The sequence below is a fragment of the Tachyglossus aculeatus genome, chromosome 3 (assembly GCF_015852505.1).
Source record: "Tachyglossus aculeatus isolate mTacAcu1 chromosome 3, mTacAcu1.pri, whole genome shotgun sequence".
NCBI lineage: Eukaryota > Metazoa > Chordata > Mammalia > Monotremata > Tachyglossidae > Tachyglossus > Tachyglossus aculeatus.
Window position 1 is genome coordinate 105286789 of NC_052068.1, and position 21510 is coordinate 105308298.

Genomic DNA, 21510 nt, shown 5'->3' on the forward strand with positions numbered 1-21510 from the left:
AAGTCTATTGTTAGATTGGTTAAGTGACACATTCACACCTCATTCTCTTTGATGGCAAAAGATATGACAACTCTCTTCTGAAACAAAGCGGTCAGACTCTCAGAATCCCTTGATTCATTCATTCATTCATTCAATCTTATTTATTGAGCGCTTATTGTGTGCAGAGCACTGTAATAAGCTCTTGGGAAGTACAAGTTGGCAACATATAGAGACGGTCCCTACCCAACAGAGGGTTCACAGTCTAGAAGGGGGAGACAGACAACAAAACAAAACACATTAACAAAACAAAATAAATAGAATAAATAAGTACAAGTAAAATAAATAGAGTAATAAATATGTACTAACGTATATACATATATATATATATATATATATACATACATATATACAGGTGATAACTAATAACTTGATAACTAATCATTACTGGACAATGCCCCTAAATGGCTCCAGAATGGTCTAAAAGGATGTAGGTACCTTTGTAACCCTGCAACGTATCATCAGGAGGGGCTTTGGCTGGAGGAAAGTTAGAGCCAAATATTATTATTATAATTAGAAAGGCAGTGGACAGAGCCAGAGGACCTGAGTTCCAACCCCAGTTCTGCCACTTACATACTGTGCGATCTTGGGCAAGTCACTTAACTTTTCTGTGCCTCAGTTACCTCATCTGTAAAATAGGAACTCAATAGCTATTCTCCCTCCTACTTTGGTTGTGAGACTCCTGATTATCTTGCATTTGCCTCAGCGTTTAGTACAGTGCTTGGCACATAGAAAGTACTCATTCATTCATTTATTCAATCATATTTATTGAGTGCTCACTGTGTGGAAAGCACTGTACTAAGCACTTGGGAGAGTACAATGTAATAATAAGCAGACACATTCCCTGCCCACAAAATGCTTTGTTAAGGTAGATGTCTGCATCAGGAGGCTGAGGTGTAGCCCTATGAAAAAAAAAAAAACTTGGCTACTCCATTCTTTCATGTCCTATGGGATTTTTCTGAAGGATGATTCAGATTTCTGGAGTTGAGTAAGAGAGAAATTCATTTCAGATTCAAAATGAGTCAACCAAAAAAGACTCCATCCCTTGGGAGTCTGGAGAAATTTTGAAGTCCTGCAACTGCAGAATTGTTTTCTGCACCTAGATGATCTAAACAATTAATTGATGCCTTTCATTTCTTGCAGTATCATGGGGGTCTCAGAGGGTTTCAGGAGCTCAGTCCCCAAACACCACTAAGCCCGATACAAACATGAAATTGTTACCCAGTGTAATTCTTTTTGAGCTTCAAGTAACAGATCTTTTCCTCCCCAGCAACATACTTGTTAGACAGATCTTTGATTGGATCACTGAAAGACATGGAATTTTGTGAGATTTAATCTTCTTCTTCCTTTTGTACCTCTTTCCCTTCCTGGAAGTTAGAATATGACTATATAAATCTACAGATATCAGTCCTTCATGCTGATGGGTGCAGGAATGGGAAAAAAGAGTAGGCCTATTCTTAGGCTCAGGATTGCTTTCAGTTGAGGCTAGAAATTCCTTTCCCCTCTCTATCAGGGAAAAAAGCTCAATTTTTGCCCTTCCTCACTACCCTAGGACATTAGCTATCAATAGATTACAATGTTCGTGCCTGCTGATGGTTAGATTTTCTAAACATTCCAACAGTATAGATGTCTTTCCAAAAGGCTTCTGATCAAAGAAAAAGAGAGTCCTGTTGACTGGACATTACAGTTGGCCTCATTTTTTTGCACTCCTTTAAAAATCTATCAGACATTGTTTCTGTGTGTGAATTGGCTGCAGGCTTTTCTGACTGCATTGCACATTCATTAAAATTTTAATTTTAGAGCGGAAATTTGACCAAATGTGGAGAGGCACCAAGTTGTCAGGCAGAGCCCTGTTGAAGAGAACCTCCACTTGATTTTCTAAATGATAAGAAGAGCAATTTATTTCATAGTAAATACTTTCCTACAGGACATCGTCATTTCACAGTTTGTTGAAATGGAATAACACAAATATAGTGTCAAACAATTTCGTAGTATTTTTTTAAATGAAGCACTTGAATCTAAAGGTTGTAAAGGTTGTTGGAAAGTGTAGAATGCTGCTTATATTATAATTTAAGGAAGCAGCTTCTGTGTTTGCTTAAGCGGGTTCATTGCCAAAATACCCCCTTTGGTTGAAGACTTTCAGGTCATTCTTTGTTCTGCTTGATTTCCAGATCTATAAAATTCCTTCATGATATGACTTACTTTATCTTCACTGACTACTAAATGTTCTTGAGAGAAGAAATCTTTCTAAGAGATGGAGTGTCAGAAGAAAGTGAAAGGAAACATTGAATGTTAGATAACTGGAAGTTCAAATAAAAAAAGGCAGGCTTTTAGAAAGTGAAATAAGGTAATTTGGTGAGTATGACAATCTAATACAAATTCCCTATTTAAGTACATTAAGGGATGTAGTGGAATAATTACTATAATTAATATGAGTACTGTGGGTAATATACTCTTGAGGATGAAAGAAATGGAGTCAAGATGATTAGGACCAGAAGCAAGAATGATTGGGCTCTGTGGGATAGTAGAGGTTTGGAGTAATGTGCATTGGTTTCTGGGAAGAAATCTTCCTTGAGTGAACTAAGAACTACTGTGAGAAGCCATTATTTTCATCATAATCATAAGCATCATCATTATTATTACTATTATTATCATTTTTATTGCTATAATGATTGGAGTAGATACGAGATAATCAGATTGGACAAAGTCCCTGTCCCACACAGGACTCACAGTTAATGTAAAATTAAATCTCCATTTTAATGGTGAGGGAACTGAGGCTCAGAAAAGTCAAGTGAGTTGCCCAAGGTCACACAGTAGACAAGTGGTAGAGCTGGGATTAGAAGCCAGTACCTCTGACTCCCAGCCTGTTATCTTTCCCGTAGACCACCTTTCAGTACGTTGTGGCTTTAATGGGAGACCTGAGGGCCTGCAGTCCAGACCAGTGATCCAGTGGTGAAGGTCAATCAGTCAACTGAATTTCTTGAGAATCGGTTTGTGCAGAACACTGTACCAAGCACTTGGGAGAGAAAAATCGAACTAGTGGGTATCATTCCTACCTTTGAGGACCTTACATTATAGCAGAGCAGATAGACACTAAAATAAATTACAGTTAGGAGGAAGATGAAAATATGGATAAGGCTATGTATTTCCGTTTAGTTGACAGGGTATGTTTTCCATATACAAAAGTATTAATGGTGGAAGCATAGCTGGTGTAGTAGATAGAGCAAGGTCCTGGGAGTCTAACCCGGGTTCCACCACTCCTCTGCTGTGTAGCCTTGGGTAAGTCACTTCACTTCTCTGGGCTTCAGTTCCCTCATCTGTAAAATGGGGATTGAGACTGTGAGCCCCACATGGGACACGGACTGTGTCCAACTCGATTTGCTTGTGTCCACCCCAGTGCTTAGTACATTGACTGGTACATAGTAAGTGCTTAACAAATACCATTATCATTATTATTATTATTATTATTAAGTCCTGAAGTGGTGGTTGAGCTCCTCTTAGACAGTTAGCCCATGTAGGACAGGGATTGTGTCTGTTTTGATTATCCTGCATTTAATGTAGTGCTCAGCCCAGTTCTTGGTCCAGATTAAATGCTAAATAAATATCCCAACAATAATAATTGTTATTATTTAATTTGTAGATGAAAAATTAATCAGAAAATGTCTCATGGATGATACATGATATCATAAGGGTTCTGGAGGTGGAGTGAGCTATGGTTTGCCAGAATTGACGTGGGAGGGAGTTACAGGCAGAGGGATTGAAAGTAAGGGAGAAGATGAGGATAATGCCAAGTAATTGGGCATCTGACACAAGGAAGTTGGTAGTGTTGTCAACTGTGTTTGAAAAACAGGATGGAGGAGAGGATCTGGGAGGAAAACAGTTTTTCATATATTAAGCAGGATATCTAGTAGAGATGCAAGGGAGGCAAGAGGAAATAGGACATTTTAGAAAAGGTATTTACTGGGCACCTACTATGTGCAGAACAATGTGCTAAATACTAAAGAGTGTACAATATTTGGTGGAGACGTGATCCCTGCCCACAACGAGCAGCATGCATTCCTTCAATGCCATTTATTAACCACTTACTGTGTGCAGAGCAATGAATTAAGCACTTGGGTGAATACAATATAACAAAGTTGGTAGACATGTTCACTGCTGAAATGGATTTAACAAATAAATAGCATTGAATGATTGAATGAATGGAACATAAATATTTGTAATTTCATAAAAAATCTTGTTCTCTTCCATTTTCCAATCTTGGTTTTGAATAGAAATACTACATCCATGAACCTCAGACCACTACAATGTTCATAGTGTAGTTCATTTTCTTCCCATCTAACAAAAGGACACTGAATGGCAAATGGAAATCACACCACTCTGAGTGAGTTCATTCTGCCTGGGTTAACGAGTGATCCAGTTATAGATCACCCTCTTCATGCTGGTCCTCGTCATCTATGCCGTCACTCTATGCAGTTTACATCCTGCTGGCTATTTTTAATATCTGCTTTGCTTCTGCTGTACTTTCCAGACACTCAGTTTAATGCTAAACACTCAGTAAGTCTGGATGAAAATCATCAAATGATTTATTGATTAATTTGAATTTTCCTTCAATAAACTGGTTTGAATGATCTGCAATGAAACTCTGTTTCCAACCTGGGTTTTTTCATTTCTTAAAGGCATGTCTAGTGGAAGTCTAGTCACAGCATATTCTCATATTCCTCTCTGGAGGAAGACAAAAAGACTTCTCAACATGCACCTCTCACCTAAAGATGATCACTTTATTCTATGGAACTACAATGTTTATTTATCTGCTACCCAGTTCCAGCTTCTCAGTGGATCAGAAAAAACTGGTGTCCGAGTGCTATATGATACTGATCCCAATGCTGAACCCAATGATCTGAGGAACAAAGAGGTGAAAGATGTCCTATGGAAGGTTATGGCCAGGGAATGGATTGGCTAATTCTGCCATAGTGTACTCTCCCAAGTGCTTAGTACAGTGCTCTGCACAAAGTAAGTGCTTAATATATACCATTAATTGACTGATTTTAAATGTCAAGAATCACACAATAGAGTGTGAATTACTTACACTGGTAAAATCATAAAAATAAACAGGATTTTTGCATTTCACATCCATCCTTTTCTAATGTGAGGGTTCTGTTCTTGCAAAACCCTTTGTTGAGGAGAACTCATGCTATGGCATGTGCTATGCTAGATTGGTAGCTCATAGTGGGCAGGGAATGTCTGTTATATTGTATACACACAAGTGCTGAGTAGAGTGCTCTGCACAGAGTAAGCACTCAATAAATATGATTGACTGACTAACTCATTCTGCAGCTATGCTCACAGCTCGTTTCTTCTGACACCACAAGAAGTTTCCAGTTAGGCCCACATTTCCAGAGATTGTTTCCTAATTGCCCAATAATGCTCTAGCTAAAAAATGTAAAAAAAAATCGTGTGCTATAATGGAATTGGAAGTTTACACATACTCAGTGGTATATTTCATTACATATTATGTTATTTCATCTCAACATAGTCATTCATCTACCAATTATATAATTCTTTTTCCTCCTGCTCTCATTGTAAACAATTGTAGACTGTCTCTCCCATAACATCGGAAACTCCTGGATGGCATGTAACGTCTGCTTTGCTTCTGCTGTACTTTCCCAGACACTCAGTAAGTCTAGATGAAAACCATCAATTGATTTATTGATTAATTTGAATTTTGTTTCTATAAAGTGGTTTGAATTATCTGTAATGAAACTTTGTTTCCAACTTGGGTTTTTTCATTTCTTAAAGGCATGTCTAGTGAAAGTCTAGTCACTGCATATTCTCATTTCCCTTTTCATTTCTCTCTCCATTGTCAATAGCCAAGAAAGTAATTGCTTGCAAGTCCTGAGGAAATCTCTGTTGCACTTCTAGTCTTCTTCACCTTTCATCCACTTTCCCTACTTAGTGTTATTGACAAATAGCATGACCTCTCCATTTCTTAGGTATCTTTGAACTGGTTTTACTTTTCTTGCTAACCTTTCAATAGAGTAGGGCTAACTTTGGAGAGCAAGTTGGGAGACTTGCCCTAAGCCATTGGGCAGAGCTTCTCAGTTACAGAGCCTTCTGAGGAAGCATTTCTAGGTAGGGCACCCACAGAGTGGATGTTCCAAATCAGAATGTTATTCAATTCAGATACATTTTGAAGACTAAAGCATGATTGAAATTGCTTAATCCATCAAACACTTCTTCATTTTAAATCTGTGAAAGTTTCAAATGTGAGGAAGTATTATTGTCCTGAGTATTCATTAAGATATTGATGATATTAATATGATTATCAATCAATCAATCAATTGTATTTATTGAGCACTTACTGTGTGCAGAGCACTGTTCTAAGCGCTTGGGAAGCACATGTTGGCAACACATAGAGATGGTCCCTACCCAACAGTGGGGTCACAGTCTAGAAGGAGGAGACAGAGAACAAAACCGAACATATTAACGAAATAAAATAAATAGAATAGATATGTACAAGTAAAATAAATAAATATATAAAGTAATAAATATGTACAAACATATATACATATATATATACATATATACAGGTGCTGTGGGGAAGGGAAGGAGGTAAGGCGGGGGATGGAGAGGAGTAGGAGGGGGAGAGGAAGGAGGGGGCTTAGTCTGGGAAGGCTTCCTGGAGGAGGTGAGCTCTCAGTGGGGCCTTGAAGGGAGGAAGAGAGCTAGCTTGGCAGATGTGCGGAGGGAGGGCATTCCAGGCCAGGGGGATGACTTGGGCTGTCATAATAATAATAATAATATTATTATTTAGAGAAGCAGCAGGGCCTAGTGGAAAGAACCTATGAGTCAGAGGACACGGGTTCTGATCCCTGCTCTGTGACGTATCTGCTGTGTGACTTTAGGCAAGTCTCTTAAACTTCTCTGTGCCTCAGTTCCCTCATCTGTAAAATGGGGATTTTGACTGTGAGCCTCATGTGGGACGGGGACCATGTCCAACCTAATATCTTATATCTACTTCAGTGCATGGCATAGTTAAAAGCTTAATATACATTAAAAGAAAATGACTAACACTGCTAGTCCTCTGAAATGTCAGTTCCAGATATGCCAAATCTGAGCTCCTCCCCCTTCCCTGCCTCCAGCTTTGGGGATTGGGTTTATGCACAAATATTGCAGCTGAGTAAAGAATCAATCACTAACATATACTGAGCAGTTATTGGTGTTCAGCCCTGAACTAAGCCCTTAGGAGATTTCAATAGAATTAGTAGACTTGATCCCTCCCATTAAGGCACTTGCCAAAGTGTGTGTGTGTAAAGACAGGAGAGGAGGAGACTCTTCTATAACCTCTCCAGGTCCCTCTGTACAAACCTGAAGATGGCATATTTATGATGTTGTTCTACAGATGCCTGCTTCTCCCTCCCATCTTTCCACCCATAGTCACTAGAGTATTGGGAGCGTTGTTGCTGAAACGACTGGGAGAGTAAGCTATCTCCCTTGCTCAGCTAAGGGGATCCTGGGAGACAAAAATCACCTTTTAGTGTTAAATCGTTTTAGAACTCTTCAGAAGATTCACTCTGCTGTTTAAAAGCACTATTAGAGTACAGGTTAATCGACCCATGGTGTGTGGTGTCTATGATAACCTGTCACAGGAATTGGGGTCACAGAATTTTCAAAAATCCTCCTTTTCCCAAATGGTGCAACTATTTTAATCTGTGGCTCTAATGGGAAGAATATTAATCTGATAATGATTTGCATTGTGTTGCAGTTAGTGCAAGTTTAGTAAATGGAAATCAATCAATATTATTTACTGAGTCCTTACTATGTGCAGAGCACTGTATTAAGAGCTTTGGAGAGTACAATACAACAGAGTTTGTAGACACATTCCCTGCCCACAGTGAGCTTACAGTCTTAGAAAACAAAGTGATATCTGATATCTATACTTGTTTTCCTAAGAGCAAAATTGGTTAGTACTGATTTTATTTGTTGTTAAGCACTTACTATGTTCCAGTAATAAACTCTGGGATATATACAATGTTGGACACACTCCATGTCCCACAAGGGGCTCTCAGTCTTAATTCCCATTTTACAGATGAGGTAACTGAGTCACAGAGAAATTAAGTAACTAGCCCATGGTCCCACAGCAGACAAGTGGTGGAGCTAAGTTTAGGAACACAGGTCCTTCTCACTCCCAGACCTAGGCTGTATCCACTAAGGCAAGTTGCTTCTTGCCACACCCTCTCTGATAGTTTGTTTACCTCCTATAATTTGTTCCAATTTCTCTGTAAAAGACCCAAGAAAAACAGACACGGAAATATTTACATAGAAGTGACAAAAACAAGTCTACTTAAAAACAGATTCACTAACTGATTAATTCATTTGCCAATTCAATTTTTTAAAGGAATCTTCTGGTGGTAATCTGTACTTCCCTTTAATGTCAAACCTATGTGAGAGGTAGTTGCCAGTACCAATTCAGTAAATATTACTCCAGCCATAGATAATGTCTTGATGTAAGCATCTTTACTTGATTGATTTGTCCCCTTCTACATCACCTCACTTCTCCCCTTCTACAACCCAGCCCACACACTTTGCTAACCTAGTGCTAACGTTCTCACTGTGCCTCGATCTCGCCTGTCTCACTGTCGACCCCTAGGCCAAGTCATGCCTCTGGCCTGGATGCCCTCCCTCCTCTAATCCGATAGACAATCACTCTCCCCACATTTCAAAGCCATATTGAAGGTACATCTCCTCCAAAACTAAGCCCCATTTTTCCTCATCTTCCACTCCCTTCTGCATTGCCCTGACTTGTTCCTTTTGTTCTTTCTCATTCCCAGCCTTAAAGTACATATGTACATATATGTAATTTTATTTATCCCTTTGATCCTCCTCCCTCCCAGCCCCATAACACTTATGCACATATCCATAATTTTATTTACTTCCATTATGTCTCTCTTCCCCACTCTAGACTGTGAGCTCCTGTGGGAAGGGAATGTCACTGTTTATTGTTGTATTGTACTTTCCCAAGGGCTTTGTACAGTGCTCTGCACACAGCAAGTGCTCAAGAAACATGATTGAATGAATGAATGCAACTGACAGATGACATTCAAGATGTTTGCAGCCTCCAGGTCTCTCCACTAACTCTGCCTCTTGATGGTGGCCTGGGGCCAATTCCTAACCTCTGGGCAAAGAGGCAGTTGAGGTGTGAAGGCAACACAGAGGTCACCAGGACCCCTCAGCAGTGACTGTCATTCAGTCAGGCTCCTCCATCATATATCAAGAAGCAATCGTCTAGAAAGACCCTGCTTGTGCGATTGCATTCTAAAGCTTTTCAGTCCTTGGATGGGGACAAAGCAGACTTCTCTTTGGATGGCTAGAAAATGAGGCAAGTTTGTAAGGTATAGTAAAATACAAGAGGATTCTATAAGTTCCTTGATGACAAGTATCATTTCTTTTACTTCTACTGTACTCTCCCAAATGCTTAGAATAGTGCTTGGCACAGAGCAGTGAAAAGTAGCATGGCCTAGTGGAAAAAACATGGGCCTGAGCATCAGGGGTCATGGGCTCTAATCCCCGATCCATAACTTGTCTGCTGAATGATCTTGGGCAAGTCACTTAAATTATCTGTGCCTCAGGTACCACATCTGTAAAATGGGGATTAAATCTTACTCCATCCTATTTGGACTGTCACTTGCATGTGGGGCAGAGAATGGTTCCAAAGTGATTATCTTATATCTCCCCTGGGAGCTTAATGCAGTGGCACACTGTAAGTGCCTAACAAATTCCACAGTTTTAAAGATAAGTAAAAGCATTGTTTGACTGATATTTCCAATTTGTTTTTCATTTTATCTTATGTAGATTTTCCTAGTATATTGGTTTTTGAAGGCAGAGGAGGTATGTTCTTGATTCAATTTATTTAGTTGCCCAAGAAACTAGATTGACATGATCCTGAGTGACTGAACTTCTTTCCCTAAATGCACAGTATACATAGATCTTAGGGAGACCTCATTTCCTGTGAAATTCATAAATTTCATTGCATATTTTTCCTATGTTTCAGAATATACACAATTCCTGTCAATCTTAAAAATCATTACCAGGAGGATAATTCTCAAGCTAACGTATATACTGTGCCTTGTTCCCATATCTCCCTCCCCTGATGTTTGCTTATATAATAATAATAATAATGGCATTTGCTAAGCACTTACTATGTGAAAAGCACTGTTCTAAGCACTGGGGAGGATACAAGGTGATCAGGTTGTCCCACAGGGGGCTCACAGTCTTAATCCCCATTTTACAGATGAGGTAACTGAGGCATAGAGAAGTTAAGTGACTTGCCCAAAGTCACACAGCTGACAAGCAGCAGAGCCGGGATTTGAACCCATGACCTCCGACTCTTAAGCCTGGGCACTTTCCACTGAGCCCACGCTGTTTATATTCTTCCTTCTTCCTGGAACTCCCCTCTCTCTCATCCCCTCCAGAAAATCTTCCCTGATTAATTTACCTCCCACACCACCGATGTTATGCCCACAACTGCTATCCCAGCCCTTTGTACCAACCTTGCATTTGTATACTCTAAATCAATCAGTCAATCGCTTAATGATTTTTACTGAGCAATTACTGTATGCAGAGCATTGTCTGTATTCAGAACACTGTACTAAGCACTTGGGAGAGAGAAATACAACAGAGTTAGTAGACATGTTCTCTAAACCACAAGGAGTACTTGCATACACACCCAACTCTTAAGAACTCACATATAGAGCTCTTAAGAACTCTTAAGGAACTCACTTTCCTCTTTCCCCCTACCTGCAAATTATCTTAGTGTCTTCCCTAGATTATATGCTCTTTGAGGTCAGAGATGGTGTCTAGTAACTCTTTATTGTAAGCACTGATTACAATGCTCTCCTCACAATTGGTGTTCATTAAAACTGTTGATAGATTAAGTAAGGAACACAATCTCCTGTCCTCGTTTTGGGTTCCAGAGGTAAGAACACTCCTTCTGCTGTGAGGAAGTGATCAGATTTAAGGTCCGTGAGGCAGGGACCATGTCTACAAACTCGACTGTATTGTTCTCTCCTAAGTGCTTAATACAATTTTCTGAACACAGAAGGCACTAAATAAATGTCATTGACACCCAGAATCCTTGCTTCCTAATCATTACTGGTACTGCTATAAATGGTTGTTTATCCTAAAAGAGTGAAGGTGTTTCCCAAAGTCTGTAACAAATTACCAGGAGGGGCTTTAAACTGGGAAAATTTAGAACATAGAAATTTGCTCTTTGCTGTTTTTTCTATGAAATTTGTTAAGTGCCTGCTATGTGCCAGATACTGTACTAACCGCTGGGTTTGATAAAAGCTAATCAAGTTGAGTGCAGTCCATTGTCTCATATGGTGCTCACAATCTTAGTCCCCATTTTTACAGGTAAGGTAACTGAGGAACAGAGAAATTGAGTGACTTGACCAGGGTCATACAGCCGATAATAGTGGAGTTGGGATTAGAAGCCAAATCCTTTTGACTCTCAGGGTTGTTCTGTATCCACTAGGCCATGCTACTTTGTTTAGATAGACAATAATTAATAATTATTATGGTATTTGTTAAGCTCTTACTATGTGCCAGGAACTGTTCTAAGCCCTTGGGTGGATAGAAGCAAATCAGGGTGGACACAGCCCCTATCCTAACTTAGGCTCACATCATTATGAGGTGATTGAGGTGAAGTCCTTGATTAAGAAACCTTGGTAGCTCCACTCAACGCTGTGTAAGATTTCTCTGAGGGGTAGTTTAGATTTCTTCGTTGATAATATGGAAATTCCTTTTTAGCAAAAATGACCCTATCCCTTGGGATTCTGGAGACATTGTGAGGTCCTGCAGGTGATTATTCTCAGCCCCTGGGTGAATCTAAAGAGCAATTAAATAATGTTTTTCACTTCGGTGACAGAGGAATTGAGGGACTTAATCCCCAAACACCACTAATTCCAATATAAACATGCCTCTGTTATCTAGTGCAATGCTTTTTGAGCCTTAGGTGGTAACTCTTCATACCCAACATCATTCATTGAACTCTAGGAATTTCAGTCTTGAAAAATGTTGAATTTTCTGAAGATGTCACGCCTTCGGCCTTCTCTTCCTCTGCCTCCATAGCAGAAGGTTAGATTGAGATTATGTAAATCCTCAGAGGTCAGCTCTTCTTGAGTTTATGCTGTCAGGGTGCAGGAATGGGAATGAAAGCGTAGTCTCATTCTTAAGCCCAGGGTTGCTTTGGCTTGAAGAGGATAATTGTCCCTTTCCCTTCTTCATCTGGGAAAAACTCATTGACTTGTCCCTCCACCTCCTCAGTCAATCAATAATTGGCATTTATGTTGTGCTTACTGTGTGCAGGGCACTGAACTAAGCTCTTGGGACAGTGCAATACAATAGAGTTGGTCCCAGCCACGAAGCTAAAAGCATCTTACAGTGTCTGTTTCTGTTGATGGTTAAGAAACATAAGCTTTTTCCAGACACTTCCACAGGTATAGATGTTATCCCAAAAACCTTTTCATCAAAAAAGGGGAATTTATTTTGCAGAAGATTACTGTTGATCTTATCTTCTAGATTCATTTAGAAATCAGTTACGCGTTGTTTCCTCTGTGTGCGTTGGCTACAGGCTTCTCGGATTACATTAATTATTGTCAGGATTTCTAATTTCAATCAGAAAAGTCTATAGTTTAAGTGAAGAGATGCACTGAATTGTAAAGCAGAGCCCTTTTGAGATAATACTCTATTCTGCTACTGGATAGAGTAATTTATATCATAGTAAATATTTTCCTAAAAATATCATGGTCTTCCCATACTTACTTTCACTGAAATAGCTCATAAATGTGCTAAGATCAATTTTGAGGAAATTATTTTCTTTTTGTTTCAATTTTGGTAGTAATGGTGCATCAAGATTTTTCTTAATGAATTGATCATTGTAGCTATTTAGAAAATCATCTGGGGAAAAATATTCAAAAATGTAGTTGTTGAAAAGTGTAGACTGCAGCTTGTTTTTATAATTTAAGGAAGCAGTTCCTGAGTTTACTAACATGGGTCTTCTTCAGGAGAAGAATTTCAGGTTAATTTTCTCTTCCATTTTATTTCTAGACCTCACATCATTTTTAATATTTGAAAATAGTCTACCTTCATTAGCTACTAAACTTTTCAACCAAAGAAGAAAGTTTTCAAAGAAGTGGAATGTATGGAAGACAGGGAAGAGAAGATTCTGAATTTTAAGTGGAGGTTTATAATGAAAAAAATGGGAGATGGAGAAAAAAATTGAAATAAGGTAATTTTGTGAGTGTGACAAAGAAATTCCCCACTGAAGTTTATTTAAGAATATGGTGGAGGAGCTGCTACAGGTAATATGTGTAATGGGGAGAAATGAAATCGTAAGGATAAAGGAAATGGAGTCATGATAGACAGGGTCAACAATAAGGTTGAGTGAGTTCTCCAGGAAAGTAGAGAGTTGGAGTAGTGTGTACTGGTGCCTTGGAAGAAATGTTCTTTAACTGAATTAAGAATTGCTGTGAGAGGGAACCATTCAGTAACTCCTGGCTTCAGTGGAAGATCTGAGGGCCTGAAGCCCAGACCAGTGACTTAGTGAGTACCTGTTATGTGCAACACACTATGCCAAGTATTGAGGTGAGTATAATAGAATTAGTAGTCATGACCTCTGTCCAATAGGAGCTTATAATGTAGCAGGGAAGATAGATGAATAGGATGTAGAAAAAGTGAATAGGGATTAGTGCCTACCGAAAATAAATGCTTATGTAATTTTGTATGTAAGATACGTAACAAGTATAATGGGTAATCGATTGCTCAAAAGTCTTCAGTAAGTCCTGGCTTCAATGGGAGATCTGAGGGCCTGAAGCACAGGCCAGGGACTTAGCAACTACCATTCTTAGGCAGTGGTGAAGATCAATCAATCAATTAAACTTATTGAGGATCTGTAATTGCAACACATTGTACCAAGCATTGAAGAGAGTACAATTCATTCAGTAGTATTTATTGAACACTTACTGTGTGCAGAGCACTGTACTAAGCTCTTGGAAGAGTACAATACAACAATGAACAGACACATCGCCTGCCCACAATGAGCTTACAGTCTAGAGGATTAGTAGACATGAATTATTAGCATGACCCCTGTCCAATAGAAGCTTATGATGTAGGATGGAAGAGAGATAAAAAGGAATTAGAACAAGTGGAGAGTGTATGAATTAGTCCTTAACTAATTTTGTACATAATATGTAAGAAGTGTTGTGGGTTGTTACAGAAGTATTTTATTGAAGTGGTTGTTGGGGCACTTTCAGACTGTGAGCCTTATGTGGGACAGGAACTAGGTCCACTCTGATTATCTTGGGCTGGGTATGTAGGAAGTGCTTAGCACACGTTATCATCATCATCATCGTCATCACCATCTGGGTAGATAGCAAACTAATAAGAGAAAGACCTTCTGGCTGAGACCTTATGGATAAGATGTGATTTTAGAAGTGCTCTTTAGATAGAAAGGGCTGCGATCTGGACAATCGAGAAGAGAGAGATTTCCCGGCAAAGGGATCTTTATCAGTTCTTCAAGTTCTTTGGTCTTTCCAACTTTTGGTTTTAATAGGAATGCTACTTCTCTGGACCTCTAAGCACTGCAATGCCAATGGTGTAGTTCATTTACTTCCCACATAACAGAAGGACACGGAATGGCCAACAGAAATCACACACTTTTAAGTGAGTTCGTTCTGTCTGGATTAACAAGTGATCCCAGTTACAGATCCCCCTCTTCATGCTGTTCCTCCTCATCTATGTGGTCACTCTTCTGGGAAATCTGCTCATCATTTTAATCATTAGAGTCAGTTCACAACTTCACACTCCCATGTACATTTTCCTTACTCATTCATTTAATCGTATTTATTTAGCACTTAGAGCACTGTACTAAGCGCTTGGGAAGTACAAGTTGGCAACATACAGAGATGGTCCCGACACAACAACGGGCTCATAGTCTAGAAGGGGGAGACAGACAACAAAACAAAACATGTAGACAGGTGTCAAAATCGTCAGAACAAATAGAATTATGGCTATATGCACCTCATTAACAAAATAAATAGAACAGTAAATATGTACAGGTAAAATAAATAGAGTAATAAATCTGTACAAATATATACAAGTGCTGTGGGGAGGGAAAGGAGGTAGGGCAATGGGGGGAAGGGGATGAGGAGAGAAAAAGTGGGCTCAGTCTGGGAAGGCCTCCTGGAAGAGGTGAGTTCTCAGTAGGGCTTTGAAGGAAGGAAGAGAACTAGCCTGGCAGATGTGTGGAGGGAGGACATTCCAGGCCAGGGGAAGGATGTGGGCCGGGGGTCGATGGCAGGGCAGGTGAGAACAAGGCACACTGAGAAGTTTAGTGGCAGAGAAGCCGAGTGTTCAGGCTTGGCTGTAGAAGGAGAGATGGAAGATGAGGTAGGAGGGAGCGACGTGATGGAGAGCCTGAAGCCAAGACTGAGGAGTCTTTGCTTGATTCGTAAGCAAGTATTCATTGATCCTTGGCCAACCGTCTTTCTCTGATTCATGTTATTCATCATCTGTCACCCCTAAGATGCTGGCAAATTTCTTAGTGGACAAGAAAACCATTTCTAACCCAGGATGTGTGGCCCAGCTCTGTGTTGTGGCTGCATTTGGGGTAGTAGAGTACTGTCTTCTAGTAGTGATGGTATATGATTGATAAGTAGCAATCTGTAAACCCCTGCTATATATGGTTTGCGGGCCTCAGAGGCTGTGTGCTTTACTAGTTACTGCTTCTTACTTGGACAGCTGCCTGAATACTGTGATCTGTGCAGCAAGTGTATTTAGTTTGTCCTTCTGTGTATCTCATGAAAATAATCACTTATACTGTGACGTCCCTCCATTGTTGAAGCTGTTCTTTCAGACCCCAGGCTTGCCCAAGTCCTTCCTGCTGCTTCCAGATATGTCAATATGCTGGTTACCATTCTGACCACACTGATATCGTATGTGTACATCCTGCTGGCTATTTTTAAAATGCACTGCCCTGGAGGAAGGCAAAAAGCCTTTGTCACATGTGCTTCTCATCTAATGACAGTCACTTTATTTTATGGAACTACAATGTTTATTTATCTGCTGCCCAGTTCCAGCTTCTCAGTGGTTCAAAAAAATCTGGTGTCCATGTAATATATGATACTGATCCCCGTGCTTAACTCAGTGATCTATATAGTCTGAGGAACAAAGAGGTGAAAGATGCACTGTGGAAGGTGATTGCTCTAAAAAAACGTTCTTTTTAAAGTCAAGAATTGCAAACTAGATGTGAATCAGTCACATTGGTCCATTCATAACAATGAACAGGATTTTTTGCATTTCGCATCTATCTTCAGCCCAGATGTCTAAAACCAGTGTTCTTCTGAATGTGAGAGTTGTATCCTGTGTTCAGAACTCAAGCTGTGTCACATGCGTTGCTCATTCTGCAGGTATGCTCACAGCCTGATTCTTCTGATATTCTATCAGGCTGTTCTAAAGGTGTAAAGAAAACTTGGACAATAGCAGAATTAAATGTTCATTATCATTTATTCCTATACCTCATTATGTATTCAGTTGTTTCATCTTGACATATTCATTCATCTAATGATCGTATCATTCTATTTTCTCCTGCTTTCATTGTTTGTGAACAATTTTTGTCTGTCTGTTTGTCTTACCTACCTATAATAAAGAGAACTTCTTGAGAAGCAGCGTGGCTCAGTGGAAAGAGCCCGGGCTTTCGAGTCAGAGGTCATGGGTTCAAATCCCGACTCCACCAACTGTCATCTGTGTGACTTTGGGCAAGTCACTTCACTTCTCTGTGCCTCAGTTACCTCATCTGTAAAATGGGGATTAAAACTGTGAGCCCCACGTGGGACAACCTGATCACCTTGTAACCTTCCCAGCGCTTAGAACAGTGCTTTGCACATAGTAAGTGCTTAACAAATACCATCATTATTATTAGTAGTAGTAGTAGTAATGTGTGCTTTCTTCTGCTGAACTCTCCCAAGCATTTAGTATAATGTTAAGACTTGAATAAATTGTGGATAAATACCTTTGATGGAGTGATCAATTTGAATTTTATTCTATTAGATCGGTTTGAATAATGGGTACTGAAATCTTTTATCCAGCTCTGCATCTCACTTTGCCTTCAGAGAACCTCTGGTGGAAGTCTAGTGAAAGTGTAATCTCCTTTCCATTGTAATTCCTGTCCCCAGTGGAAATATCCAATAAACCAATTACTCCCAAGTCCTTGAGGTAATCTTAATTGCTTCTCTAAGCTTCTCCACGACCATTCAACCAAGTGCTTTATTTAGTCGATTCCCCTGCCAGTTCCCAAATCGAAACCATAGGTGTCTCTGAACTAAACTATACTATATTTTTCTTGCTAGCACCTCAGAAACTCTCTCACAATTACACCTGGAGGGTTTTCAATACTCTACCAGTCTCAGCTATGGGAGGGAGAGTCAAACAGAGACATACCCATTCCATTCCTGGCTTGAGCAGTGGCTAGTGAGTGGAAGGCAATCTGCTAGAAGTCCAAACTCACCTGATCTGTGCTGGGCAATAGTGGCATGGAAGAGAGTTGAGGACAGAGACTCTGGTTTACTACCCAGAAGGCAATGATAAACCATTTACCAAACATGCCCACGTCTCCCCCTTTCAAAAAAATCCCTCCCTTGACGCCACTGCCCCTTCTAGTTATTGTCTTATCTCCCTCCTACCCTCCCTTTCCAAGGTCCTAGAACGAGTCATATACACCCTCTGCCTCGAATTCCTCAACCCCAACTCTGTCCTAGACCCCCTCGAATCTGGCTTCCGTCCCCTACACTCCACCAAAACTGCCCCCTCAAAGTTCACCAATGACCTCTTTCTTGCCAAATCCAATGGCTCCTACTCTATCCTAATCCTCCCCTATTTCTCAGCTGCCTTCGACACTGTGGACCACCCCCTTCTCCTCAACACACTATCCATCCTTGACTTCACAGACTCCATCCTCTCCTGGTTCTACTCTTATCTTTCTGGCCGTTCATTCACAGTCTCCTTCGTGGACTCCTCCTCCCCCTCCCATCACCTTACTGTAGGGGTTCTGCAAGCGTCAGTTCTTGGTCCCCTTCTGTTCTCCATCTACACTCACTCCCTTGGTGAACTCATTTGCTCCCACTGATTCAACTATCATCTCTACGCTGATGACACCCAAATCTACATCTCCACACCTGTTCTCTCTCCCTCTTTCCCGGCTCGTATTTCCTCCTGTCTTCAGGACATCTCAATCTGGGTGTTTGCCTGCTATCTAAAACTCAACATGTCCAAGACGGAGTTCCTTATCTTCCCTCCCAAACCCTGTCCTCTCCCTGACTTTCCCGTTACTGTAGATGGCACTACCATCCTTCCCGTCTCACAAACCTGCACCTTGGTGTCATTCTTAATTCCACTCTCTCATTCACCCAACACATCCAATCCATCACCAAAACCTGCCCGTCTCACCTCCACAACATCGCCAAGATCTGCCCTCTCCTCTCCATCCAAACTGCTGCTTTGCTGGTTTTCTCTCTCATCCTATCCTGACCGGATTACTGAATTAGCCTCCTTTCCAATTTCCCATCTTCCTGTCTCTCCCCACTTCAGTGTATACTTCACTCTTCTGCCCTGATTATCTTTGTACAGAAATGCTCTGGCATGTCACTCCCCACCTCAAAAATGGTTGCCTATCAACCTTCAAATCAAGCAAAAACTCCTCACTCTTGGCTACAAAGCTCTCCATCACCTCGCCTTCTCCTACCTCAACTCCCTTCTCTTCTTCTACAGCCAAGCCTGAACACTCTGCCACTAACCTCCGCACTGTGCCTCGTTCTCTCCTGTCCTGCCATCGACCCCTGGCCCACATCCTACCTCTGGCCAATAATACCCTCCCTCCACACATCCCCCAATCTAGCTCTCCTCCTCCCTTCAAAGACCTACTGAGAGCTCACTTCTTCCAGTAGAACTTCCCAGACTGAGCCACCCTTTTTTCCTCTCCTCTTCCTTCTCCCCTCCCCATTACCCCCCATCCCTCCCTCTGCCATACCCTCTTCCCCTCCCCACAGCATTTGTGTATATTTGTACATATTTATTACTCTATTTATTTTATTAATGATGTGTATATAACTATAATTCTATTTATTCAGGTGGTATTTACATCTATCTAGTTGTTTTGTTTTGTTGTTTGTCTCCCCCTTCTAGACTGTGAACCCGTTGTTGGGTAAGGACCATCTCTACATGTTGCCGATTTGTACTTCCCAAGTACCTAGTACAGTGCTCTGCACACAGTAAGCACTCAATAAATACGATTGAATGAATGAATGAATGAATTTCCACATTTTTACCAAGAAAACTCTATGGATATGCTACCAGAACGATTATAGGTGGGGGTGGGGCAACCTGGGAGAGAGATAGTCATGGAGTTGTTAATGGGTTGGAGGTGATGTGACAGCACAAGACAAGGATCTTAGTAGGGTGGGGCCAATTATTGTGACCCAGTTGGGAAATTTTCCCTAACCCATGTCATGGAACAGACCTTCTTAGTAGCGCATTCTTCTAGGAGGCATTTCTCAGTAGGGCAACAAGATAGAGGCTGTTCCAAATCAAAATTCTACCAAATATAGTTTCATCTAGAGAATTAAGACATGCTTGGAATGGCTGCCGCATGGCTTAGTAGGAAGAGCACGGGCTTGGTAATAACAGAGGTCGTGGGTTCTAATCCCAGCTCTGCCACCTATCAGCTGTGTGACTTCGGGCAAATCATTTAACTTCCCTCTGTTTCAGTTACCTCATCTGTAAAATGGGGATGAAGACGGTGAGCCCCACATGGGACATACTGATTACCTTGTATCTACCCCAACTCTTAGAACAGTGCTATAGGTTGCCAACTTGTTCTTCCCAAGCGCTTAGTACAGTGTTCTGCACACAGTAAGTGCTCAATAAATACGATTGATTGATTGATTTCTAGGTACATAGTAAGCGCTTAATGAATAGCATTATTATTATTAATATATATTTTTCATCTTTAATCTGTGAAGACTTTGTGTTATCGTCATTATTTTTCTATGACAATAGCATTGTGAGCAGTATTAAATGTCAATTCTTGATGTGCCAAATTTGAACTTCAGCAACACTGGATACAAATTAAAGCCCTGGATAGTTTTTAAAGTAATTCTCCAAATTTTTAGATTTTGTTCTCTGCGTAGCCACCTACCCTCTTTCTCAACTATACTTTCTCCCTTACTGACCGTTTCCTATTCATCCTTGAATCTCTCCCCCTGCACCCCAAGGAGTCTCCCATCTTTAGACCAACTCACCTCCTCTCTGCCAACTGCCCTTACTTTTTCCACTGCACTTTTCTTCCAGGTTTTCTGCTATCTATTCTATCTTTCACAAACTGATTAATGGATTCCACAAAATCTCACATTCACTCCATGTTTCAAACTCTTTCCTTCCCTTTATCTTTCTTTCATTTTTGCTGGACCCTAGCCTTCTATAAGTAGTAGCGGTAACATTATTTTTAAGCACTTAGTGGGTGCTCACCACTGTACTGAGCACTGGGAAATAGTATGCAGGTGGGAATTAGACACAGACACTTTCCCTTGAGAGGCTCACACCCTATCAATGTAAGCGTGTGGGGCTGGGGGAGACAGGGCAAGATGGTGGGGAGAAGACTGGAGATGGACATAATGAATGGAATGAAACACTAAAATATTAAAAGAGCATAAGGAATAAAGACAAATGTGCAGTGCACAAAATATGCTTCCTGTTTAATCTCTGTGTTCCATTTTGTTTAGATTTGTAATTTCCCATTATCAATTGTTCTTCTGAACCTTTTCCCAAGTTGATCTACATGTGATGAAAACACTCTGGTGTCTAGAAGCCAACCTCTGATGCTTATTTCCTTTAAGTCAATCACAGCTCAACAATGTCTACTCCTCCTTAAAATCTTCTACAGTCAATATCAGCTGTACTCTGGCATATCAATATAATTCCCACGATCCCCCACATCTGAATTCAGAGGCAATTTCCTCACAATTTCCCCGCTGCATTAATGATCTTACCCAATATAAAGAGACTCCCAGTTACCCTTCCTAAACTTTATTGGCACATACTGCAGCATTGTTGACGGCATTAGAAAAAACCTGGATTCATAAATACTAGCTCTTGGTATCACATCCTCTTTATCAGCAGATGAGTGAGAGATGACATTACTTTTGAGATGGCTTTACAGCATTTCTTATAGAATTCCCCTAAGGAATTTCCCATTAGGCTGTGTAAACATTGTTGTTAGGAATCACCTAATCATATTTCAGTTAAGGTGGAAAGACCTTAGAAAGACTTCTTCCAAACTTCATGAAGTCCATAAATGTAGCTATATGTTTATCTCCTCATATGTGGAAATCTTAGGATGGGACTAAGCAGATTCCAATGATGTGAAAA

At 40.4% G+C, this 21510-nt stretch overlaps 1 non-coding gene and 1 pseudogene across 1 annotated transcript; both read left to right on the forward strand.

The window, feature by feature from the left end:
• Positions 1-4389: 4389 nt before the first annotated feature.
• LOC119925351 lies at positions 4390-16316 on the forward strand (annotated as a pseudogene).
• Positions 16317-17448: 1132 nt separating this feature from the next.
• On the forward strand, positions 17449-17586 carry LOC119926449. The gene has a single exon (XR_005450324.1). It is a non-coding gene; the product is annotated as a small nucleolar RNA SNORA7 (small nucleolar RNA).
• Positions 17587-21510: the final 3924 nt, after the last annotated feature.